Source organism: Bos grunniens, chromosome 21 (genome assembly GCF_055505025.1).
Source record: "Bos grunniens cultivar Pamir isolate PY7600 chromosome 21, Bosgru_T2T1.0, whole genome shotgun sequence".
In the NCBI taxonomy this organism is placed as follows: Eukaryota; Metazoa; Chordata; class Mammalia; order Artiodactyla; family Bovidae; genus Bos; species Bos grunniens.
Window position 1 is genome coordinate 11942653 of NC_141185.1, and position 26853 is coordinate 11969505.

Here is a 26853-nt window from a genome sequence, read left to right on the forward strand (position 1 = left end):
TGATCTGTACTCCAGTTTCATTAAATTCAAAGTCTGGGGCCTTTGAGCAGTGCCTCCAGCTCTGGAGGAACCAAAGGTGCCATTCTGCAGTGGCATCATTGACATTGTCACACCATAACGGGGACTGTCAAGACCCATGGGCGCCGAGATGCCTGGGACTTGCAACAGGTGCTGGCTTCCAAGAGCATTTAGGAAAGAGTCCAAGGGGGCAGAGAGTAGCCCACAGAGGGAGGAGGCTCCTTTGTCATCTGTCTCTCCCCACCCATCCTGCCAATCATTTATGCATTTAACTGACATCATATACTCTGAGCGTCCATAGAGCTAGACCGAGGTAGACACTTGGAATAAGCTCACGGTCAAGCTGGGAAGGTGGCCTAATTAACAGGCAGTTTCAACACAGCCTTGCAAAGAGTTCCTGGGCTGCTCACCTAAACGGCTAAAAGAGGACAATCTCCCTAAGCACGCCATTCATTGGCCACCTGCTGGGCCAGGCCATCACATGGGAGGAGCAGGGTGAGAAGGGGAGGGGCTACTTGGTCAACTTTTCCAGCCCCCAGCGTCAGACAGGGGTCCATGAGCACAGGGAGGAGGAAGGGGCCTGGCTGACTCACTGGACAGCTCCGGGAGCACAAAGCCATCGCCAACCTATGACGTCACAATGCTGGCCTCCGTTCTCATGACATTGTCTATTGCAGGATTCACCTGGGGGTGGAGTGGAGGGCCTGATTCCCTGAGTTCCTGGGGGCCTTTTTCTCCCTGGTTCAGTTCAGGGGAAGGGCTGGAGAGGCATTGGTGACCTCAGGGTAGGGGGGATGGTGGACTTGGGCTATTTTTACCCTTCTTTCAAGGCTGATCTTTCTTGATACCCTACCTTGCAAGTTTCCCAAATCCTACTGGCTTGTCCTGGCACTCCCTTTTCGCCTCCTTTAACCTGATTCTGGGTAGCTATAGCTTGGGTACTTCCCTAGGTGGGATAGTTAGCAACCATGGAGGGTTCAGCCCCTCTCCTCCACCCCCTTGCCACCACCCACCCCCAAGGCTAAGGATGAAGCCTGGCCTCGGGCAGGGGAGGTGGGGGAACAGAAGGAAACTTCTGGACCTAAACCTGGTCCTGGCCCTGCCCCTGCCTAATGCTCAGCCCTGTTACCTGGTGCAGGGCCTCTGTCACCGGCGGGGACCTGGGCATGGTGCCTGCCTCTGATACACCTGTTGCATTCACTGCCCAGTTATCTGGCCTGGCCTTCCCCACTGGAGGCCCCATTCAATCAGAGTGGGGGCTCTGCAGAGGGCAGCCTGGGAGGGTCTCACCGGGGAGAGCGTCAGGAGGGGCTGCAGTGAAGGCCAAGGTAGGGCAGGGGCTCTGCAAGTGCAGAGACAGGCCTGGGCTTGAGGGCAGGGTGTGAGGTCGGGTCTGTGGCTGGAGCTGGGCAGGGGCTGGGGCTATGACTAAGGCTGGGGCAGGCTCTGGACCAAAGGTTGAGGATGGGGCAACAGCCAACCCAGAGGAGCTGAGTTGTTATTCTGGGACAGTTCCCCAGCTTGCACTCTTCAGCATTCCCCTCATGACTCTTCATCCGCAGGCAATGGATTCGGTCTTAGCTGGCAGAGTCCCTGAGCAGATCCCAAGGGCGCTATCTGACCTCCATGGTTCTGGAGCCCAGAAAGCATTTATTGAGACCAACCAAGAAACAAAGGTGGACCTGGATCTGGCCTTGGGCTCAGATGAAGGGTTGCTGGTGCTAAGGGAGAGAAGCCCCGGGGCTGCCCAGAGGGTCAGAGCCAGGCCTGGGGGTGGGGTTTGTGTGTGGAGGAGGGGCGGAGGAAGTCCCCCCAGTTTTGACAATGTCTGAGATGGTTCTTAAGCTTCCCAGTTGGTAGTAGTGGTAAAGAACCCACCTGCCAATGCAGGAGACATAAGACATGTGGGTTGGATCCCTGGGTTGGGAAGATCCCCTGGAGGAGGGCAAAGCAACCCACTACAGTATTCTTGCCTGGAGAATCCCATGGACAGAGGAGCCTGGCGAGCTACATGGGGTCGCAAGATCACAAATAGTTGGACATGACTGAAGCAACTTAACATGCATGTATGAGGTGGTTCTTGAAGATAAGAATGAATGAGGATGGACCTAGAGGTGATTGTAACAAGTAGAGTAAGTCAGAGAAAGACAAATGGCAGACATCACTTACATGTGGAATTAAAAAAAAAATACACATGACTATTTACCAAACAGAAACAGACTTTCAGAATTAGAAAACAGACTTAGGATTACCAAAGGGAAAAGGAAGAGGAGAGATAAGTTAGGAGTTTGGGATTAACAAATATATACTGGTGCTGCTGCTGCTAAGTCGCTTCAGTTGTGTCCAACTCTGTGCGACCCCATAGACGGCAGCCCACCAGGCTCTCCCGTCCCTGGGATTCTCCAGGCAAGAACACTGGAGTGGGTTGCCATTTCCTTCTCCAATGCATGAAAGTGAAAAGTGAAAGTGAAGTCGCTCAGTCGTGTCCCACTCTTAAACAAGGCCCTACTGTCTAGCACGGGGAACTCGACTCAGTTCTTGTAATAACCTCTACTGGAAGGGAATCTGAACTAGAATAGATAGGTACATATGGATAACTGAGTCACTTTCCTGTATCCCTGGAACAAACACAGCATTATAGATCAACCATACTTCAGTTTTAAAAAGAATGAGTGAGGAGAAGTAAGGTGGAAAGGGCCTTCCTGCAGGAGGACTGGCAGAGACAAATGTTCAGAGACACACAGTAGCAGACATGGATCGTGAGAACAGTAGGTTTAGTGGCTAAGTCACGTCTGACTCTTACGACCCCATGGACTGTAGCCTGCCAGGCTCCTCTGTCCATGGGATTCTCCAGGCAAAAATACTGGAGTGGGTTGCCATTTCCTTCTCCGGGGGATCTTCCCAACCCAGGAATCAAACCCAGGTCGCCTGCAGTGCAGGCAGATTCTTTACCAACTGAGCTACAAGGGAAGCCCTGTGAGGACAGTAGGTGGATCCTTAAAAGCTGAAGGTGAAGGTCAAAGCCAGGATATGTCTGGGGAAGTTGCCAGCAGGATCCAGAGCATTTCCACCAGGACCTTGGGATGCCTGCAACAGAAACTGGCAGGGCCACTCTGGACAAAGAACACATCCGTGAGAGGCTGTGAGGGATTGCACAGAATCAGAAGAAAGGCTGAAGAGCCAGGTTCAGAGAGGACCAGGTCCCAGGGCAGCCCTGGAGATCCAGACAGCAGGAACTCAGGGTATAACCTCCCAAGTGAATCCTTCCAACCTCTTTCCATAAGCTTCTCCATCCTTAAGAGGCCAAGTCCTTAGAGAATGTGCCCAATTGGCTGAGCCTGGGTCATGTGCCCGCCCCTTGGCTTGACTGACAGGCACATCATGGGCTCTGCCGTGGGGGCTGAAGGTTTCCCAGGGCAAATCCTGAGGCTGTTGACTCTAGAAGGGGAAATGGACCCTGGGCAGGGCTCACTGCACGGAGGCTCAGAGAAGATGGAATAAGGAGTTTGGGCTTTATCCTGAAGGTGATAAGCAGCTAAAGGAGAGACACGGCCAGACTGCCATTTCAGAGCCTGCTAATGGGCTCAGAGTGGAAGGGAGGTGGGCAGGCCAGCCGTGGCAATGTCTAATGCTTTCAGCACACTTGTAAGCACTTCCCAAGTGGGAGCTCATTTAATTGCTATTTTGCAGATGGGGAAACTGAGGCCCAGAAAGGTTAGGTAAGTTGCCCAAGGTCTCACCATTGGGAAATTGCTGAGCTATGAAGTTGGGATTCTAGAAGCGTCTGGAAGGTTGAGTTTTGCTGGGACATGGGGTCCTCCAAGGATATAGACTGAGGGAGGTGGCCCTGGGGGAGGCTCCATCAGCGCCCCCATCCCCGGGCGTCAAGCCTTCATTTATTAAGGGCACATGACTGACCCGCCTTCTGCTAAAGCAGCTGCTGGAACAGCCTCACCAGACCCCCATCTCTTCCCAGGCTCACGCTACTCTGTAACCTCATCTCCCAGCAACACAGGGCCCTAAACCACTTGACCCAATACAGCCACAGGCAGGGGGGTTGCGCAGGTGGTGGACCATTCACTTCCCAGGGAGGATTTTATTTTTGGCCTGAAATGTCCCACCCGTGAACAAGACTGGGAGACAGACTGCATGTGGCTCCAGAGATATTTTTCCCTGTCTGGCCATACAGATGGGGCTTCCTGGATGGCTCAGAGGGTAAAGAATTCGCCTGCAATGTGGGAGACAGAGGAGACACAGGTCCGATACCTGGGTTGAGAAGATTCCCCTGGAGAAGGAAATGGCAACCTGCCCCAGCATTCTTGCCTGGAAAATTCCATGGACAGAGGAGCCTTGGGGGCTACAGTCCAAAGGGCCTCAAAGAGTCAGACATGACTATGCAGGGCCCCACAGAGCCCTATAGAAAGACAGCCACAATTTCCAGGGCACAACGCCTGCTGTGGACTTACTGCTGCCTGGCTCTTGGCCTGGAGTCTCTCTTTGAATTCTCAGCACAATCCTTGCAAAAGGTAGAAGCATGGCTCCATTTTACAGGTGAGAAAACTAAGGATCAATGAGGAGAAGTCACTTGCCAAGGGCACATGGCTCATAATGGGTAGCAGGGCTGGCTGTGCAATCTGTGGGACCCGGCGCAACAGGAAAAAGCTGGGCCCCTTACTCAGAAAATTAAGAATTTCAAGACAGCGACGGCAGGCCGTAAAACCAATTGGGAATCTTGGGAGCGCAGGCCTTGCACAACTGCATAGATCCTGCTCGGGATTTGGACCCCGGTCTAGAGGGTCCAGAACCTGTTTTTAAACTCCCACTTCCTTCCAGACCACTAAGCTGCCCTGAACCCTCCTCCCCCCGACACCCCACCCCACCTCCCCCCACCCCTCTCCAGTGACCTACAGCGACCAGGGTAGGAGTCAGGAGCTTACCTCGGGGCTGAAAGGAACTTCAGAAAAGTGGAGATCAAGGTGAGGGAGGCAGGAAGTGCCAAGGTTCCACCGCTGCGGAGGAGCCCAGGTTCCAGACCTCCCAGGGAAGCCTCTATCTCTTGGGCTTCCGGAGAGAGAAATTCAAGGTCAAGCTGTCCATTATAGACAGCTGGGAGCCCACTTCAAGGGCAGAGCCACAATTAAATGGCAATAGAATCCCCTTTTGAAAAGCTTTAACAAGGACAGTGAGGCTGGAATTTGACCCCAGGGCTTGAGTCTCACAGCACAGCAGAAGGGAATGGCAGATCAGGCCTCTGCGCAGAATTCCAGCCCTGCCTGCTCTGCAGCCCCCAAACGCCCCCCAACAGGGACAAAGCTGGCCTTCTGCATCCAGAGGTGATGATGATGCCCAGAACGCAGAGAGTGAGGCTGTGGAGCCAGGCAGTTCGACCAACTGTGTGACCTTAGGAAAAGTACACAACCTCTCTGAGTCTCATTTTCCAGAAATGCAAACTAGAGTTAATAACAACCCAGGATTAAATGAAATAATCCACATAGAACATGTAACAGCATCTCATTTTGGTAAAAATAGTGCATGTGTGTGTGTACAAAGAGGAAACTCTAGAAGGATAGGAATAAGATTTTAGGATCTGATTAATATTTTGGGGACAGAGGATGAGGGGAAACCTTCCTCTAACTCTTTGAGAAAAGCAAGCAGCTCTGCCTGACACCTGGTAGGAGTTCTACCAGCCTGAGTTTCCCTTCTCGCTCCCTCCAGATCACAGTGGCAGTGCCCACCTGGCACAGGATGCTTGTCTGAGAGTGAGTTTTCACAGAGGGAGGGCCTGAAGCAGCTAAGCCCTGTTGCTGGGGCTGGTGCCAAGGGTGGCTCCAGGGAAGGGGTGGGGAGTCTATGTAGCTGGTGGGGGGTGAGGAGGGGTGACGGGTGGATGGGGGAGTTGCGGGATGTGGGTGAAGGCGTAGCGAGCGTGAGGCAGACAAACATAGCGGTTCTGCCAGAATCTTGCTAAGACCCTGCACTGCTTAGACTCCCCACCCCCACCGAGATAGACTCTCAGGTATGTCCCTAACCCTCCCTCCCACCCCAGTCCTCTGAGGTCCCAGCTCCAGCCCTCATCCTTGCTCTGCGTCCCCCCAACCCGCCCTGCCCCCCCAGGAAGGTCTCGGGTACCAGAGCTGGGGCAGCCCTTCCGAGGCCTCCGGGCCCTCCTGGGACAGAGGACAGGGCACTGGCTGGGGCCCCAGGGCCCATCAAGGGGGCTGGGCCTTTCAATGTCTCTGCCATGACATCTTGGCTCCCTCCACGCCCCACACCCCCCACAGCAGCTCAGAGGAACTGCCCTCGAGAAGAGGTGTGGGAAGGGCCTGCTCCAACCACAAGAAGCGAGGGCTGAGTTGTTTAGTCACTAAACTGTGTCCGGCTCTTTGCAACCCCATGGACTGTAGCTCTCCAGGCTTCCCCGTCAGTGGGATTTCCCAGGCAAGAATACTGGAATGGGTTGCCCTTTTCTTTCTCCAGGGGATCTTTCCTACCCGAGGATTGAACCCACGTCTCCTGCTTGGCAGGCACATTCCTTACCACTGAGCCACCAGGGAAGCCCACTAGGGCTGAGGGTCACCCGTTAATTATTTCCTCTTTGTCCTAGAACACAACCTTCCCCAGGAAGAGTCTTCAGGGCAATCTGGGGAAACACTGAGGTATAGGGAACAGAAAGGCCTGGGCTCAATCACAGCTCCTCCACACTCCAGCCTTGTAACATTGGCAGGTCACCTCTTTGCTCTGAGCTTCAGTAATGGGGTCATCTTAACGAGGCCCACTGGATCTGCCTTCAGAACCACTCAGATCCATCCACTGGCCCACACTGGTCCAAACCCCCATCTCTCCGACATGGGCCAATGCAGTGACTCTCCCTGCGGGCATCCTACTTCTCCGTCTCCTGCAGGCCAGTCTCCTCCCTGCCGCCAGAGAGGGTTCCTTCAAGAGCAAATCCCCTCTGCCCACTTCCCTGTCTAAAACCAGTGCAATGCAGATAACTGCTTAACCACCTGCTTCCCAGGGTGCAAAGCCATGACCTGTGGTGCTTGCCAATTTCCATGGTGTAAATACTCCCACTGTGGCTGATTTCAAGCTACTAATAGTTTAACAACAGGCAAAAAATCCTGAAGATTTAACAGATGATTGTCAGGAGTGGGCATGAGTTGTCTGCAGCACACCGCTGCTTACAAACCTTCCAATAATTACAAAAGAAATTTAAACCCTGGAGGACCAGGTCCCCAATGATCTGGTCCCCTATCTCGGCCATTTTCCCCTCATTGGTCTTCCCCTGGCTCACCCCAGGGCCTTTGTACCTGTGGTTTCCTCTGCCAAGAGCACTGTTTTCTCAGCTCTTCATAATATCAATACTTTCTCCCTCTTGCCTTTTTGATCTCAGTTCAGATGCACCTCTCAGAGTGGCCTCCCCTGACCATCTCAAACCCTCTTGACTTCAGCTCACCTTTGGTCTCACTGCATTCTTGTTCTGGGAAAAAAATGGAAAATGGGGAAATTGGAGAAAAAATGAAGCAGTGGCAGATTTTATTTTCTTGGGCTCCAAAATCACTGCAGAAGGTGACTGCAGCCATGAAATTAAAAAATACTTGCTCCTTGGAAGAAAAGCTATGACAAATCTAGATAGCATATTAAAAAGCAGAGACATCACCTTGCCAACAAAGATCTATATTGTCAAAGCTATGGTTTTTTCCGTAATCATGTAAGAGTTGGACCATAAAGAAGGCTGAGCACCAAAAAATTGATGCTTTCAAATTGTGGTGCTGGAGAAGACTCTTAAGAGTCCTTTGGACAGTGAGGAGATCAAACCAGTCAATCCTAAAGGAAATCAACTTTAGATATTCATTGTAAGGACTGATACTGAAGCTGAAGCTCCAATACTTTGGCCATCTGATGTGAGGAGCCAACACTTTGGAAAAGACCCTGATTCTGGGAAAGATTGAAGGCAGGAGGAGAAGGGGGCGACAGAGGATGAGATGATTGCATGGCATCACTGACTCAATGGTTTGAGCAAGCTCTGGGAGATAGTGAAGGACAGAGAAGCCTGGCATGCTGCCGTCTATGGGGTCACAAAGAGTCAGACATGACTTAGCGATTGAACAACAACATTCTTGTTCAGTTCTATTTTGGTCTTGTTACTCTCGGTTGTCTCTCTCCTCACTGCAATCTGATGTCCACCACGACAAAGAATGGTCCGTCTGGAATCTTAGTGTCTAAAAGAATAGTATATCTTTCAGGTGGCTCAGTGGTAAAGAATCTGCTTGCTAAAGTAGGAGACTCGGGTTCAATTTCTGGGTCAGGAAGATCCCCTGGAGAAGGGAATGGTAACCCACCACAGCATTCTTGCCTGGAGACTCCCATGGACAGAGAAGGCTGGAGGGCTACACCCCATGGGGTCCCAAAGAGCTGGACTTAGTGACTGAGCACATACACAGAGAAGAATAGTACCAGACACATAGTAGGTGCTCAATAGATGTAAGGGTACAAGCACAGCTTTGGAGACACACATCTTTGGTTTTAAGTCACGGCTCCCCCACCAGTCACGTGCATAACCATCGTCACTTAATCTCTCTGGACCTCAGTTTCCTCATCTGTAAATTGGGGACAGCAGTGTCTGTGTGATGGAGCTGTGAGAACCCAGAGTACAGTGTCTGTTATTACCAGGGTCTCAGAAAATGTGACCAGCTTCTTCAGTTGCATATATCCAATCGCAGGGACTCCGTCCCTCCCAAAGTCACCTTGTCCACCTCTGGGCCACTCTGACTGCCAGAACATCTTCCCTTCCTTACACTGAGTCCAATTATGTCTCCTCATAGTGTCTCTTGTTAAGTCCTAGTTCCTCATAGGAAGTCTTGTGTTTTCATAACCACGCTGTGACTGTTGGAGCAGACTGATGTCACATTTCAGCACGGCACTGAAGGCAGATGTGACGTTCCTCAGTGGCTCCTCTCCAGTCATGAGCTGTCCCGTCTTGGCACATTGCCTGACCTCGCTGAGCCTCAGTTTCTTCCTCTGTGAAATGGGGTTAACGTATACCTACCTGAAGTGTAGTTGTGGGGATTAAACTAGCTGATTTACACATATACTTGGGCTTCCTTTGTAGCTCAGCTGGCAAAGAATCCACCTACAATGCGGGAGACCTGGGTTCAATCTCTGGGTTGGGAAGATCCCCTGGAGAAGGGAAAGGCTGCCCATTCCAGTATTCTGGCCTGGAGAATTTCATGGACTGTATGGTCCATGGGGTCGCAAGAAGTCACACACAACTGAGCAACTTTCACACGACCCCCCCCCCCCACAGAAAGAGACTGTTATTACTCTTACTCTGCCTGGTGTGGGTCCACTCCCAGAGCCAGAATTTGTGCCACTTTCAGGTCCACAGCCGTTTCCGGTTAAGGCCAGGCCCTCTCTTGAATGCTCTGCAGCCAAGCTGGAAAAAGGGCCTGTTCTTTCTGGGTCGCCCACCCCACCTGCTCCCAGCTGTCAGAGCCACCCCCTCACAGTGGACCAGGGGGAGTCTCACACTTCCCAAACTCTCCAGGGATTACCTGACCCTGGGCGGTCATGCCATCATTCAGCTCGGAGGCGAGGCCCCCAGACCCTGTGCCATGAGCTGCCCCATGTGAGGGCTGAGTCCCCCTGAGATGACTTCTGCTGGCTCTCTGGGTGCTTGGGGGTGTCCCAATGTCCCTAAAAATGCTGGCAGTGGTAGATGAATGGGGCAAAGGAGACCAAGCTGGAGGAGCAAGGAGGAAGGAGGGTGGATTTCTGAAAGTAGGAAGAAGGGGCTCAGGGAGAATCAAGTTCTAACCTGGTCCCACGGTTTCCCCATCCCCAGGACTGTGAATACAGTGAGCCGTCACACTTCTGATTACGTCACCTGCACAGGTCTAATGACGGCTCCGCATCCTGGGCTGAGAATGGAAGATCATTGCCAGGTAGGTCTGATCTCATCACGGGAGTCCCAGAAACGCAGAGCATCTTCTCCAGCTGGTGGCAGGGGAGCGAGTCTGAGAAACTTCACACCCATCTGACACCCTGCCCTCTCTCTCCAAGCGTCCTGTCCTAGATGCCAGCCCCCTCAGGGTTCTGCTGTGAGCTCAGAGCTGAGGCTGAGAATTTGGCCATGTCACTACTGACAGCCAGGGCCTGCTCATGGAAACAGGACCAGGAGGGCCTCTGTGCATGGTCTTGGGGGCATTTTAGGGGTTGATGCCATGCAACTGGGGAGATGTCGGGGTCAGTCCCCTCATCTTTAGACTGTGTTCTTGCCCTTAGGGAAACTTGATGCCGCCGCAATACGAGAAAGAAGCCCCCCATAGCTCCAACCTTATGGCAGAAAGTAAAGAAGAACTAAAGAGCCTCTTGATGAAAATGAAAGAGGAGAGTAAAAAAGTTGGCTTAAAGCTCAACATTCAGAAAATGAAGATCATGGCATCTGGTCCCATCACTTCATGGCAAATAGATGGGGAAACCATGGACACAGTGGCTGACTTTATTTTTCTGGGCTCCAAAATCACTGCAGATGGTGATTGCAGCCATGAAATTAAAAGACATTTGCTCCTTGAAAGGAAAGTTATGACCAACCTAGACAGCATATTCAAAAGCAGAGACATTACTTTGCCAACAAAGGTCCGTCTAGTCAAGGCTATGGTTTTTCCAGTGGTCATGTATGGATGTGAGAGTTGGACTATAAAGAAGGCTGAGCGCTGAAGAATTGATGCTTTTGAACTGTGGTGTTGGAGAAGACTCTTGAGAGTCCCTTGGACTGCAAGGAGATCCAACCAGTCCATCCTGAAGGAGATTAGTCCTGGGTGTTCATTGGAGGGACTGATGTTGAAGCTGAAACTCCAATACTTTGGCCACCTGATGCGAAGAGCTGACTCATTTGAAAAGACCCTGATGCTGGGAAAGATTGAGGGCAGGAGGAGAAGGGGACGACAGAGGATGAGACGGTTGGATGGCATCAGCATCTCAATGGACATGGGTTTGGGTAAACTCTGGGAGTTGGTGATGGACAGGGAGGCCTGGCGGCTGCGATTCATGGAGTCACAAAGAGTTGGACGTAACTGAGCGACTGAACTGAACTGATAGCTCCGTCTATGCAGGCAGAGTGTAAGTGCTTCAAATCCAACCTATTCTTCTAGTCAGGGGTGACTGGAAATGCCTGTGATCTGAGGGACACGTTAGTCCGCCAATTAGGGGCCCTGTAAGTGGGATCACCAGATTTAGAAAGAAAAATACAGTGCACCTAGTTAAATTTGAATTTCAGATAAACAGCAGGGAATTGTGTAGTGTATCTTATGAAATAATTGGGACTGCTATACGTGGACTGGGTTTCCCTGATGGCTCAGTGGTAAGAATCCGACTGCCAATGCAGGAGACCTGGGTCCAATCCCTGGGTCAGGAAGATCCCCTGGAGAAGGGAATGGCAACCCACTCCAATCTGCTTGCCTGGAAAATCCCATGGACAGAGGATTACACGGGACTGGTGGGCTACAGTCCATGCAGTCACAAAGAATTAGACATGATTTGGCAACTAAAACAACCACTGCACTTTGACTAAAGGAGTATTTATTGTATGTCTGAAAGTCAAGTTTAACTAGATATGCTGTATTTTATCTATAAGATACATCAGGCATATGCCAAAGGTTGAATGAAGAGGAGCTGATGAAGGGACAGAGAGGTGGGCAGGGTCAAGGGTACCAGGACAGACTGAGGCACCCGGAATTCAGGAACAGTGGGAAGCTGGCACCGTCCCCGGGAGGAAATGATGACCTGGAGCCTGGTGAGAAGCCTCCCAAAGAGCCACAGCCGAACTCGGGCCCAAAGCAGAGGAGGAGCTGGACAAATAAACACCGGACCTCTCCCCTGTCCCGCCTGCAATGAGGGAGAACTGGGTTTGATCTCTGGGTTGGGAAGATCCCCTGGAGAAGGGAAAGGCTACCCACTCCAGTATTCTGACCTGGAGAGTTCCATGGACTCTATAGTCCATGGGGTCGCAAAGAGTTGGATACGACTGAGCAACTTTCACTTCACTTCACTCCCCTGTCCCGCCCACCTGGCTTCCCATTGGCTGGACCCTGTCAAAAGCCAGAGGGCAGGGGGTCTTGGGTGATGCCCTGGTCAGCCTGCCAGGCACTGAAGGGCAGAGCAGGGATCTGAGAGCAAAGGAGCAGTCAGTACAGTGTGGACAGGAGACCAGGGCTTCTTAACCCGCCCTGGGCTCTGTCCCCTTGATGAGATTTAGAGAGTTCTTTCCCAGCATCTGCCCAGGATGGGGCAGAGTCACAGATGCTATATACAGGCCCCCGGGCCTCCAGGAAGAGGCCCCACATGCAGGCCAAGCAGACATGGCCAGATGTCCACAGGGCCCTTCCCCCATCAAAGCATGGCTCCAACTGGCTCCAAGCTCACCGGGGTCTCTGGCCCTTTGCGTCCAAAGCTTTTCCCAAGACTTCTACCAATTTCAGGACCTCTGTTCTCCTGCCCTCCAAGGCCCCTGCTCCAGGTTGGCTACCTCCACCCAGATTGGACGCCCCCTGCCCTCCCCAGTAGGCTCACTGTCTACAGTGCCCACCATTCACCAGTCGGAGCCTGACTGTCCTTCCTGGGAAATGCAGGCAGGTCGTCCCCCACCCACCTCTGCCTCCATATGCAGGGCTGGTCCTCTACAATGCCCTCCTCAGCTGTATCCTTCCTGGGTCCATGACCTTCTCTCTCTGCTGTGTGGAGTTGCTCCCCAGCTCTGAAGGCCCAGAATGAAATGGGAGTTGCACCCACCCCAAACTTTCATTCAAGTATTTCCCAACCAAGACCCTCTTTCTCTGTCTCTCTTCCTCCCTCACTGCCTCCATCTCTCCCCCCTTGCTCCTCCCAACACCCCCCACCACCACCATATACCTTGCTCTAGGCTGTAGAAAGGAGAGAAACTTCCCCAGTTGCTCCTTGCCATGTGAGAAGACAGCCAGCCACCCACAAGCCAGGAAGTGGACCCTCACCAGACACTGGGTCTGCCATCACCTTGATCTCAGTCTTCCTAGACTCCAGAATCCTGGAACCTGTGACAGCCCCACCCCAGACCTGCAGGTGATGCCAGACTTTAAGGGATGTCAGTGCAACCTGGGAACCTGGGTCGCTGACTGAGAAGCAAGCTACCCATCCCCTGAAATGCTGGCCTTGGACCGATACAGAGGAGGAATAAAGGCCCATCTTGGCAGCCCCAAAGGAAACCAAACCATCCCTCCATCGTCTCCCCCACAGTCCAAGCCCTCAAGCGTGGCCTGCCTAGCTCTGCTGGCCCAGCGCCTGCCTTCTCTTCCAGCCCACGTCTGCCCTTCCCCACACCCTGCCCTCTGGCCAGGCCCAGCTCCTGTGGTTGCCCAGCTGGCCACCGGCTTCAAGGCCACAGGCCTTGGCTCACGCCTCACCCTTGGCCTGGGATACCCCACACCCACCTGTGCACCTAGAAACTCTGCAGAGACTCAAGGCAGTCTGTTCCTCCTTTGTCGGATGGTCCTGACCCCCATGCTAACCCCTTCCCCTCCTTCTTCCCGGCCTACTCCCCTCTCCCACTCTTCCTGACTCCTCTCCCTTCACTCTCCCTACTGCAATTCCTGACCTCTGCTCCCTGCCCCCCGAGACTGTGTCTCCCCAGGGCTCAGATGTAGCAGTTCTACCTCCCAGCAGCTTCTGGCTCCTGATGGGGCTCATAGCATTTAGTTTGTGCCTCGAGAACAAAAATAGAAATAGTTACAGTCACTGAGCTTCACACAGACCCACCCTGAGTGTGTGTTAGTTGCTCAGTCGTGTCCTACTCTTTGTTTTTTAGTTTTAGGTTTTTTTAAATTAATTTATTTATTTTAATTGCAGCCTAATTACCTTACAATACTGTATTGGTTTTTGCCATAAATTTACATGAATCAGCCATGGGTTTACATGTGTTCCCCATCCTGACCCTCCCTCCCACCTCCCTCTCCATCCCATCTCTCAGGGTCATCCCAGTGCACCGGTCCTGAGCCCCCTGCCTCAGGCATCGAACCTGGACTGGTGATCTATTCCACATATGATAATATACATGTTTCAATGCTTCTCTCAAATCATCCCACCCTCGCCGTCTCCCACAGAGTCCAGAAGTCTGTTCTTTATTTCTGTGTCTCTTTTGCTGTCTCGCATATAGGGTCATCGTTACCATCTTTCTAAATTCCATATATATGCGTTAATATACTATATTGGTGCTTTTCTTTCTGACTTACTTCATTCTGTATAATAGGCTCCAGTTTCATCCACCTCATTAGAGCTGATTCAAATGCATTCTTTTTAATAGCTGAGTAATATTCCATGGTGTATATGTACCACAGCTTTCTTATCCATTCATCTGCCGATGGACATCTAGGTTGCTTCCATGTCCTGGCTGTTGTAAACAGTGCCGACTCTTTGTGACCCCATGGGCTCTAGCCTTCCAGGCTCCTCTGTCCATGGGATTCTCCAGACAAGAATACTGGAGTGGGCTGCCATGCCATTCTCCAGGGGATCTTCCCGACCCAGGGACTGAACCCGGGTCTCCTGCATTGCAGGTGGATTCTTTACCATCTGAGCCACCAGGGAAGCCCCAAACTGCCCTAGACCTTCTCATTTAAGCCTTATCCCAACCCCATGAGGAAGGTGCTCCTTATGGTTCTTGACTTGCAATTGAGAACCTGGGGCCCCGAGGGGGCTAAGCCTCCCAGCAGTTTCAGGGGAGTGGGGACGGGGAGACAGACCCTCAGCAGACCACCCACACAGCACCTACTCTAACCTCTCACCAGCCGCTCTACAAAACCTGCCCGAAGGGTGAAGGGACAGACCACCGCCGATCCTGGAGGGCCCAACACAGCCACGTGCAGACAGGTGGAGTGGGAATGGGGCACAGAGAGAATGAAGCTGCAGAAGGCATGGGAGGGGGGCTGCCCACAGGGGCCTTGGAGAGCCCACCAAGGAGTCCAGGCAGCACGTGTCAGAGGCAGCCTGTTTTGATTCTCCCAGGATCCACGTGCCCCTGGGGGACGCAGCACCCTCACCCCCGACAGGCACCTGACGGCAAGGGTCAGGAGCCAGGCCACTGGGCACTGCAGCCTGGAGACTATCTTCATGCCCCAACAGTCCCCTCTCCCAGGACGCATGGCATGGCAGACACCTGATCCTGCTATTTAGCGTTGCTGCTAAATAGAGGGTGGGAGGCCCAGAGAGAGGGACGAGCCCGAGGGGCCAGCTGACCAGCTGGGGCCACCCACAGGCCCCGCATCAACAAGAGGAGCCCAGGGGTTGGCAGACATCCTCCAACCCCGCTCCCCCGGCACAGCCCTGACTGCTGGCAGGCGCCGGTGTGCATCCAGGTCACAGGCTCTTCAGTGGCCAGGAGCGATGACAGTGCAGTTTGGAGGGGACGCTGGCTGACTTGAGTGGCACCAGGAGAACTGGAAAGTAGAGGGGAAAGGAAAGAACAGAGACAGAGGAGAGTTTTCCTTCCGGCACCTGTAATAACTGAGTCAGCTTGGACTCGGAGACTTGTTCAAAATCACTGTTGTCCCTTTTTTTTTTTTTTTAATTTCTGGTTTTGAAAATATTTACATAGGCTCAATTTTGAATTCCAGCTGACTTAGAATTTTTATTCTCGGAGAGCAAAGGGATGTGGGTGCAGCCGCTTATGGCTGCTCCTGGTTTCAGAGGCTCTCGGAGTCTGCAGGGGCCTGGGTTCCTACCAGTTGATGGGGCAGCGCCGTTCTTTCCTCAAGGCTCCAGAGAGAGGAAAGGTCTGCATGAGGTCACAGAGAACTTTCCAGAAGGGCCCAGACCAGCACCCTGGTGGCTAGGCCTGAGCTCTTTTCAGAGTGCTAGCTGCCTCTCATCCAACACATGCACACACACACAGGCACCAAGAAAGAGAGGGAGGTCCAGTATTTGCTTTTAGGGAAAAAGAGACACTGACAGTTATTTAGTATTTGTATAAGACTTGCTGCTGTCCTCATTAGTATAGTGATGAGTATCCCCACCTGTCATGTGGGAGAATGGGGTTCGATCCCCAGTGGGAAGGCAACACCCCCTTTGGGGCTTTCCTGGTGGCTCAGCAGTAAAGAATTCGCCTGCAATGCAGGAGACGCAGGTTCAATTCCCTGGAGAAGGAAATGGCAACCCACGCCAGTATTCTTGCCTGGGAAATCCCATGGACAAAGAAGCCTGGTGGGCTACAGTCCATGGGGTCGCAAAGGGTCAGATGTGACTGATGTGACTAAACAGTTCCTTGGCCAATGGCCCTCACGACTGGTGGATTAAATTCAGCTCTTCACCGAAAGAAGGTAAGTTATGTGTAGTGTCCAGATGATCTAAGCATCGTCACTGTGTGTGTGTGTGTCTGTCTGTCTGTCTGAACGCACCAGCTACCAGCAGGGACGCCTGGCCCTCACAGGGCTGAGTCCCCCCTTCCCTGCCAACTGGCAGACCCCAGGCTTCATGGGGATCGCTGAGGCTGTTGCTTCTGCTTGGCTTGAACTATGGCTGCATTTGCCTCTGCTGGTGACCTTCAGGGCCAGTTTATGAGACCGGTTCAATGAGCCTTCCCTATAACAGTCTCAAGGTATTTAAACTCCAAACACCTGGCCCTCCTTGTGGCAATTATTCCTGAAATCCAAAGCCATCCTTGGGGAGCAGGGAGAGCCCTGGTCACTCCGAGCAGACCTCTTCCTACCCCGACAGTCCTCTTCCTTCCACACGCCGTCCCTCCAGCCAGGCTTCTCCACCACTGCACCGCGCACATTGGGCTCTTAATTCTATGCTGGGGAGGCTGTCCTGAACACTAAAGGATGTTTGGCAGCATCCCTGACCTCTCCCCCACCAGATGCAGTAGCACGCCCAGCATCCTCACTTGTGGCTACCAGAAACATCTCCAGGAATTGTCAACTGTTCCCTAAGGGTAATGTCCCCAGTAAGAACCACTGTTTTCAACTAACCACCATTCCCTCTGTCTCTGTCAGGAAGTTTAAGCTAATAGCAACACCTAACATTTATAAGTCTTCATCCTAAGGAATATATACCGGTGTTGTTCAGTTGCCCAGTCGTGTCCGACTCTTTGTGACCCCGTGGACTGCAGCACATCAGGCCTCCCTGTTCCTCACCATCTCCCAGAGTTTGCCCAAGTTCATGCCCATTGCACCAGTGATGCCATCCAGCCATCTCATCCTCAGATGCCCTCTTCTCCTTCTGCCCTCAATCTTTCCACAGCATCAGGGACTTTTCCAATAAGTTGGCTGTTCACATCAGGTGACCAAAATGTATACAGTAGTTCCCTCTTAGCCAAGGAGGACACATTCCAAGGCCCTCAGTGAATGCCAGAAACCATGGATAGTACTGAATCTATATATACTGCTTTTTCTTGTACATGCGTGCATGCGTGCTGAGTTGCTTCAGTTGTGCTCGACTCTGTGCAACGCTATGGACTGTAGCCTGCCTCGATCCTCTGTCCGTGGGATTCTCCAGGCAAGAATACTGCAGGGTTGCCACACCCTCCTCCAGGGGATCTTTATGACCTAGGGATCAATTTTTGTCATGTCTCCTGTATTGGCAGGTGGGTTGTTTACCGCTAGAGCCACCTAGGAAGCCCACATACATTCCTATGATAAAGTTTAAATTTATAAATTAGGAACAGTAAGAGATTAGCAACAATAAGCAATAATAAAACTAAACAATCATAGCAATGAAGTGAAGTGAAAGTCATTCAGTTTTTTCTGACTCTTTGAGACCCCACGGACTATACAGTTCATGGAATTCTCCAGGCCAGAATATTGGAGTGGGTAGCCTATCCCTTCTCCAGGGGACCTTCCCGACCCAGGAATCTAACCGGGGTCTCCTGCATTGCAGGTGGATTCTTTACCAGCTGAGCCAATTGTGATAAAAGATATGTGAGTGAAGTCCCTGTCTCTCTCTCTCAGAATAACTATTGTACAAATTTAATGCCCTTTTCAACTTAACTAAGTACTTGTCACACGCTGTGGCTGTAACTTTTGCAATTTGAAGTTTGACAGCAAAACTAGCATCAATCCCTTTATCCTTCTTCACAATTTCACAGATAGAAGATTTATTCTCACCCTAGATCTTAGCAACCTCAGTATACAATATTTTTTTTTCTCTCCTTATTAATTTGTGTGTTTTCACCTTTTCACTTAAAAGCACTTCACAGCTTCTCTTTGGCAGATCCAAATTGCCAGCATCAATGTGCCTGCATTTGGGGCTCATTATTAAGTAAAATGGTTACTTAGTGAACACAAGCACCGTGATACCTCGACAGTCAATCTGATAACTGAGATGGACACTGAGTGACCGATGCCAGGATGCGATGGACAAAGGAATGACTCAGGTCCCAGGCAGACAGAGCAGGATGGTGTGAGATTTCATCTTGCTACTCAGAAGAGCTTGAAATTTAAAACTTATGAATTGTCTATTTCTGGAACTTTCCATTTAATATTTTCAGACTGCGGTTGACCGAGGGTAACTGAAACCATGGAAAGTGAAACCGAGGGTAAGATGGGGGCACCCACTATAATAAAATTTAATCTTTGCAGCTTTCCTATGAGGCATAGGTACTATCATTTTTTCCTCCCACTTTATAGATCAGAATGCCAAGGCTCAGAGAGGTTAAGTAAGTTATCCAAGACCACACAGCTAGAAAGTTGTGGAGCTGGCAGATGACTCCGGAGTCTTGGTTCTTAGCCACTTGGCTCTGCAAGGGAGACCCGGGGCAGTCACCTTACAAGCGATTCTGTGCTGAGAGTGGCCCCTGCCTGACCTCCTGGAGTGGGAACAGGGAAGCACAGTGACATTGACACCCACGTTGCCTGTGCTTGAGCCTCCAGCTCTTCACTCGAACTTGTGGTCTGTTGCAAACCACAATCTCCCCACCCCGAAGCACTTCTGGGAGCCTCCAGGAGGCAGCAGGCATTGTAAATGTGCCCAGAGGACATCCAGCCTGCCTTTTGCCATCTCCCTCTGACGTGGTGGGGTTCCTGCCCACTTGCCCAGCAACTTGGGTTTTTGTGTCCAGGGCATGATGAGATTATCAACCTCTATGGCCACACCATAAGCTTGGGATGGAGCTGTGGAGAAGCAGAATTAATTTCTGGAAGCTGTGGTTTCTGCAAAGCCTCGCCCTCTCCAGCTTCATATTCCCTTTTCTCAGAAAAAGGATGCTGGGGTGGATGAACCCTGAGGACCTTCTGCTTCGGACATTTCTTCTTCTGATCTTTCAGTTCTCTGGGACAGTGGTGGTATGGCTGGAGGTGTCACCGTCACCGGGAGCAGGTGAATCCCTGGAGGGTCTCGGTTCCTCCATCAGGATTACATACCTCCCTCTTGGATGGCCATGCAGGTGCCTGGACCCCTGGAGGGGCTGCTCAGTGGGGGTGTCTGCATCCCTCCCCAACCCCGGGATGTCGGGACACCCAATCTATTGCCTGCCTCCTCATCAGCCCCGACTCCCTCCCAGAACCCAGGTCCCCCCTTATCACAGCAAGCCCAAGCCTCCCTGATGACATCTCTGCAGTGTCACGTCTCTGGCCACTTTGCATTCCCTGAGGAATAAGGCAAAGATGAAGCGGTCAGCAGCCCGACAGCCAGCTGCCCGGCAGAGATGCCAGCCTGTGACAGCTGCGTTTCTGGAGTGGAGACTTTGTTCCCTGCAAGCTCCACCTCCAGAGTGGCTGACCAGGGACCGAATACAAGAGGTACCTGCCTCCCTGCTCCATTGCAGTGGTGGAGGGAATGGTCCAGCAACCTGGCCTCAGCTCTGTATACATGGCGCTGAGCCGGCCAGGAGAGGCTGGACCCGGCAGGAAACGCATTGTCTGACACAGCCCGGGCTCGCCCCTGGGCAGGAGGGCCAGCCGGCTGCAGGCTCGCCCTGGTTGGGAGGTGGGTTGCCTTCCCTCTCACCAAAGGGCATTAGAGAGTTCCCAGCTCCACTCGAAACATGTTTATGTTCGTGGAAAACCTGTTCCCGGCAGCTAACAAAGCTCACTCAAGCTCCCAAGGGTGATTCAGGCATGATGAAATCAAGCCCTGGAAGGGGCCAAGCAGCCTGGCCAGTGCAGGGGGCCAGCAGCTTCCAGGATGGATCAGTCCAAGGCCCACTCACTGGTCACCTGAGCCTGCCTGGCCCGTGGGAGATGCCCTCCCGCTCTGCACACACAGACCCTCTGCAGGGGGCAGGTGGGGTGGAAGAAGTCCCATGGATGAACGTCTCCTGAGTGCGGGGCCTGGGGTGGGATGTCTGAGTCCTGGGATCTCGTCCAATCCCCTAATAGTCATGGAAGAGAAGAGTCAGTGCTCTCCTAGCCTCAGAAGATGAAAGTCAGATTCAGCGAGGTGCCGGGCTGTGGGCAGGTCCCGCAGCAAGCAGGGATTAACCAGCCGTAGTGCCCATGCTGAAAACAGGACAGGACGATGACAACGGGTTGCACCAGTGGAGTCCTTCCCTGCAAGGAAGATACTGTCTGCACGGGGCTGGCCCAGCATGTCCCCGCCAGGCCCAGGACCACCCTCTGTTAGGACATCCTCCAGAGCCAGACGCTCCCTGGAGAAAGAGCTCACGGATGGATGGGCCCGGGGATGCAGGGCTTCTGCTGCAGATGGTTGTGTATCCAAAGGCTGAAGCCTGAGAGTTGGGGTAGACGCCCTTCCTCTGTGTCTCTGGGCAGGGTAACTCTGCAGCCCGCCAAAGAGGATTGGCCATTTGTACAATGGCAAGTGAGGTTTACAGCAGGGAGTTGTGAAGCTGGCTGTCTTGCTGGTCTGTCCTGGCTACTCTTGTGTGAGGGTCAGTCATGGATGGTCATGGCTCCAGGAAGGCCCAGGCAGCTGAAAAGAGCCCAGTGTTCCACAATGGAGTCTGTGTCTTGGATCTGCTCATTGTGATGGAAATCCTTACAAGATCCTGTTGTTCCTCCCTCACATGCCCAAGGGCTGTTAGGGGAGCAGGGCAGGATCGGACAGCCCTTCTCCAGTCCCCAGGGGTCCTGAGGGGGGTGATGGGGTGTGAGGCTGACCTGCCCTGCTCTCCCATCTGAGGGGTGAGGTCATGTGCTTACTCTACTCTCTGAAAAGCAAAGTGAAAGTGTTAGTTGCTCAGTTGTGTCCGACTCTTTCAGACCCCATGGACTGTCAGGCTCCTCTCTCCACGGAATTCTCCAGGCAAGAATACTGGAGTGGGTCACCATCCCCTTCTCCAGGGGATCTTCCCAACTCAGGGATCGAACCTGGGTCTTCTGAATTGCAGGCAGATTCTTCACTGTCTGAGCCACTTTGCTCCCTATAAATAGGCAAACGGTCTTCTCTCCAGGAGTCTGCCTTGGCCCCCTGAGCTGGGAGGTTGAGGAGGGTCCCGATTGCTCCGGAGGAAATGAGCTGTCGGTTAGCCACAGCCCAGAGGGCACCGTGCCCATCATAAGGAAAGGAGGAGAGGTGGGGACTTCTGTCTGCCTTCTCGCCCACTCCTTCCTTTCTGTAGACGCACCTCCCTCCCTCCCAGGACCCGGGGCTTTTGTCTGCCCTCCCTACCCCTGCCGTCTGCCTTTCGTCCTCTCCACCCCAGCACTCTGCCCAGGGTGTGGATCTGACTCTTTCCTGTCCCTCTTCATCCCTTGAAACCAAAATAAACTGATATCAAGAGGCAGCCAGGGCTAGGGGCCAGCGCACCAAGACCTCAGGGGTGCTTATTTTAGCTGGTGATGTGCCGTCACTGGGTCCAAACTGTTCCAAGACTCAGCACTGAGTCCCACATCCCAGTTCACAGCACCCTCTCCCTCTCCTCTTTCTCTCTCCTTCCTGAAAGAGGCGTCACTGTCATATGGAGTACATGCTGGGACTGGCTCCCTCTCTGGTCTTTATTAGGCTTGGGGCTCTATGAACTGCCTCCCTCCCCCCAACTTTACTCATTGAATTCAGATTAAAATAAACACGGAGGGAAGCCCGAAAAGTCTGCGGGGTGTGTGAGTGTGTGTGTGTGTGTGTGTGTGTGTGTGTGAGCGTGAGTGTCTATGCAGCCATGAGCCAGGAGGAAGCTGCCAAACACGACACAGCCTTTCCCGGTTTAGACCCAGGAGCTGTGTGGCATTCATGTGAGCCCATATAGCAACAGTCATTTAATGAGCACCTACTATGCGCCGGGCATCATTGTAAGCCCTGATCCACAGCAGTGAACAGAAACATTATTCCAGACGGGACAGGCAGGCAATAAATAATGAGTGACAAATAAATACATCATAACTCTGGGGGAGGGTGATAAGTGCTCTGGAGATAAATGAAGCAGGGTAAGGAGCTAGAGAGGGAGGGAGGGGAGGCTCTGTGTGGGATCAGGAGAGAAGCCTGCTGGTGCCATCTGTGAGCCCTGGGGTTTTCTCTTGGCTGCCAGGCCTTCTTTCCATTGCCCTGCAGGTTGACCAGTTGTTTGGTTTCTGCCTCTGCATCTGTGCCCCCATTGACTCTTTTCTGTCTCTGTATAAACTTTCCCTGGAGGACTGTTCCACAGGACCATCTGTAGGGCCTTGCACAAAGGCTCCGAATATCCCTGGGGCCAAGACTTTTCAGAGGTTTGTGTAATTTGTAATCTAAGACACTTAAGTGAAAACCTTAGTGAATTAGCAGTATTGCCCATCAGAATGGATAATGGGAGAAAAGGTGGAAAATGCCAAGTGTTGGAGAGGATGTGGAGCACCTGGAACTCACACACACAGACTGTGGGAGGGTAAGTTGATCCAACACCTTGGAAAAACTGGCTGTGTTCCTGCAGCTGAACATACACTGATTTTATGACCTAGTGATTCCTGTCTTAGGTGTTGGCCCAGCAGAAATGGGCATGGATATTCACCAACAGACATGTTCTAGAATGTTCACAGCTACGAAATCCATTATAGTCCCAAACTAGGTATCACCCAAAGGACCATCAGCAGCAGAGTGGACCAACTGAGATACATTCAGAGCACGGAAAACCACACAGCAACGGGAAGGAACAATCTGGAACTACATGAAACAATATGGACGGACCTCGGAACCTCTGGGGTAGAGGCAGGTATGGCTAAGTTTATTAGGACTCTAATGTGCAGTTTAGCTTGGGAATCGACAAGTTAGCCCAACTTCATTTTGGAGTTGACTGACCTGTAATGTGAACAGACAGGCCAACCTGGGTCTCGGACTCTGTGGACCTTTATCCATAGCATCAAGTCTCCCACGCGGGATGAGTGAAGGACCAGGGGAATAGCACACATTCACCGATTTATAGTCAAAGCTTTGTGGTGCTCCTTGCTCTGCTCCAGCATTTGATTTCTTCATTACCTGGAGGATAGGGGCTTCCCTGGTGGCTCAGATGGTAAAGAATCTGCCTACAACAATGCGGGAGACCTGGGTTCAATCCCTGGGTTGAGAATATGCCTGGGAAAAGGGAATAGCTACCACTCCAGTATTTTTGCCGGGAGAATCCCATGGACAGAGGAGCCTGGCAGGCTATAGTCCATGGAATCACAAAGAGTTGGACATGACTGATCGACCAACACTTTCACTTTGGGGAGATAGAGCTACAGCTAAAAGCATCAGTTTTTGCATCAGGCAAACATGGTTCAAATTGCTAAACCATCACTTATAGATTCTGGACAAACTCCCCAGTCTCTCCATGCCTCAGTTTTCTCATCTGTGAAATGGGGGTAATGATAGCACTTGCTGCAAGAGTGGTGCAGGAGCAGCCAGAAGACATTGTCATATATGAGTCAAAGTGTGTCTGGCCAGCCCCCTCCGATGCACTTTCTGTTCCCTGTGATGTGACGCACAATTCGGGCTCTTAATTTTCAAAAGCTGAGTGCAACCACAGGCAACAGGATTTGGAGACCGAGTTTCTCCAGCTTTCTTGACTCTATGAGGTTTGTCTGGACTAGGAGGGAGAGGCAAGACAGAGGGCCACCTGAGAAGGGGCCCTGTCCCTGCCACAGCCCAGTCCTCCTAGGAAGGCCAGATTTGGGATCTGTGACATAGAAAGCAGTGGCATCTGTGCCCTACATCTGGCAGGGATCCCAAGGAAGCAGTAGGACTCCAAGGACGCACTCCATGGAACCTGCTAGAACTTCTTTCTGCCGAGAAAAATCCCCAAACAGTAAAGAGCCCCGGACAGCCCCCTCTTCTCTTGCATCCCTGTCATGGCACATGGCCTAGGGGTCCTATGTGTGAACTGACCTTGCGGGGTCATCAGCCACAGTGGCCTGGAGAACTCTCCCAAGTGAGGGTGAGGCTAGTAGCCGGGAGACAGCCTGGGACTCGTCATTCCCTCCTGTCCTCAGCCCCAGGTCAGCCTCTAGAACACTGACCCGACTACAGGGCTCCCTGAACTCGCTGAGATTAATTTCCAGATGGAATATGCAAAGTGAGCCACACTCTGGGGTCACAAGTCCAATATCCTGCAAGGGGATGTGGTCTCTGAAATGGAAATTATTTTCCATTTACAGGAGTGGACCAAGTGACATTTCCAGCTTCCCCCACTCTGCAACCTGAGATCTGAACGCAGACGTGGGCATGTGGGTGCCTGGCATCGTGCATGCTCAGGGCGTGTGGCCCTACGTATGCAGTCTCTGCCACCCGAGGCTAACATTTTGGGTCACTCCATCGAGTCCAGAAGCAGATCATTTCTTCCCTGGGCCTGGAGAAAGGGCTCCACTGCCCCTGCACGGGGCTTGCCCACAGGCTTATTTGTTCATTTGCTCCCCTGCCCACCCCACAGACTCCAGCAGCTGGATTCCCACCCTGGGACCCGGAAATACCAGGCTCTGTCACCTGCTGCCCGCAAAGGCCCCAACAGTGAACCCGCGCATCCTCGCTTCCCTCTTGTTCAGCCTTCTTCCTCCCTGCCTTCCTGACTGCTCTCAGTCTCCCTCCGTCCCCTCTTCCTTCCCAGCCTCCCCGACTCTCCTCCTTCCTCCTCTCTTCTCTCTCCATCCTTTCTTCCCACTTTTCCTCTTTTCTCTCTCTTTTCCTCCCTTCTCCTCTCTCCCACACTTCCTTCCTTGCTCTTGCTTGCAGCTTTCTCTCCCAGCTCTGTGTCTCCTACTCTCTGCATCTCTCTCCTCTCTCGCTCCCTCCTGGGGAGTTCCAGAAACATACCCATATATGGCCTCCGTGTCAAGGATCAGAAGTGATGACGTCACGGGAGAGCCAAAGCTCCGAGATGCTCTCCGAAGTCAAGTCCGTAATTGACGCGGCCTGGAGGAAACCAGGATCCCGGCTTCCTCGGTGCAATCTTTAAACAGGAAATCTGAGATTCATAACATCTTATAGTTTGGCTTGCCATCATTGGTCATGCGATGGGCCCGAAATAAACTCCCTGCTTCAAAGGAGAGCGTTTCAGAACTGCCTGGCAGAGCAGCCAGAAGCCCAGGGCCAGGGCTGAAGGCAAACTCAGGGAGCATGTTCTGAATTAAGACACTCTCAGGAAAAATCCTTTTTCTTACCCCTGAATTTTACCCTTGTTTCAGAGCCTAACAGGTAATGCATGCTTTCAACTTTCTTATGCAGAAAGACTGCTTGTCGGGCTGGGACTTAACTGCTGCGGTGTCTATTCATAGCCTCTTAGAGTCAAAGTATGTTTGTGTGTCTCCCTCTTTCTCCTATTCTCTTGAGTTATTAAAGCAGGCTGGTGACTTTTATTTTGGACTGGGGGCACAGAGAATCAGCCATTTGCATGTACTTGTCCAATCTTCCAGAGGATTCTTGCTCAGAATATCATTCTACTGTGTACTTCTAAAAATGGCAATGCAAAAGGAGTTATCAATGATGCTATTGTTGGTTCTATAGGCCTTGGGCAATGTCTGTATCAGACAAATGACTTTCAGAAATGCTTTTAGGTTGAGGGAAGAGATATTTTCATGCATGGGGGTGTTAATTTCATGTGCCATTTATGGAGCGTCTATGGAACATCTATGTATGGGCAGGATTGTGTGTATGTGTGTGGGGGGGGTGGTGATAGCAACCTTGGATGCCATGAGCTGTATTTGCAATAACTTGGGGTTTAGGAGAGGAAATAGAATCTGCAAACAGAACTAAGATACCACGTAAAGAATGAAAAGGGGGGTGTGTGTAAACATGAGGACACATTCAAGGAAGTGCTGGCCTTTGAAAAGATGGATAGATGTCTCAGGTGGGCGGAGGGTGGATGGGACAGGGACTTCCAGCTGGAGGATCAGCTCAGGCAAAGGCAGACAAGCTGGGGTGGGTCTGGGGAGATAGTAGGGAGAGCCGTGTGGTTACAGCAAAGGGTCAGGAGGTGAGAAGTGGCGGTGATGCTGGAAGGGGAAGTCGGGAATGGGGGTAGGGGTGGGAGATACTGCTCCCACCAGGCCAGGCAAGAGGATGGAACACATTCTGATTATTTTTGAGCAGAGGAGCGGTGGGGAGGATCTGACTTCAGGCAGCTCCTTGCAAAGCCAGGGGAAAGAAGAAGCAGGGAGGCAGAGACCTTTAGGTAAGTCATTAAGGCCTGAGTCAGGGCAGAAGTTGAGCTCCCGGCACAGGATAGAAGAGCTTGCCTCGACAATGGGAAAGTTTATGCACGAGGCAGCAGCTGAGGGAGTTAACAAGTGCCCAGGCAAAGCCAGCGGGGCCAGCGCACCAGCCATAGCCCCTGACCTCTGCGGTTGGAGGCCCGGGGCAGAGCGCAGTGGGGCAGCCAGGGGCGGACTCCAGTCACTTCTGCAACAGTTGGACAGGTCCTGACAGCTGATGGCAGGCCTGTTTACAGCACAGCCCCCTCCAGGACTGGTGGCTGCCACCACC

The 26853-nt window shown here is 52.3% G+C and overlaps 2 protein-coding genes across 4 annotated transcripts in view; one reads left to right on the forward strand and one right to left on the reverse strand.

Moving 5' to 3' along the window:
- The window catches only part of CCDC197 (coiled-coil domain containing 197), a 37973-nt gene extending 12379 nt beyond the window's left edge, over positions 1-25594 (reverse strand). Inside the window, exons 1-2 of one of the 3 annotated variants that reach the window (XR_015149445.1) lie at positions 25186-25594; positions 13841-15476 (exon numbers count right to left, since the gene is read on the reverse strand). The gene's annotated coding sequence lies outside the window, so the exon portion shown is untranslated. Of the gene's footprint in view, positions 1-13840; positions 15477-20005; positions 20523-25185 lie in introns of those variants that run through there. The other 2 variants (XR_015149446.1, XM_086363145.1) reach the window with 2 other exon arrangements.
- The window catches only part of ASB2 (ankyrin repeat and SOCS box containing 2), a 48527-nt gene continuing 47101 nt past the window's right edge, over positions 25428-26853 (forward strand). The window contains exon 1 of the mRNA XM_086363138.1: positions 25428-25566. The gene's annotated coding sequence lies outside the window, so the exon portion shown is untranslated. The remainder of the gene's footprint in view (positions 25567-26853) is intronic.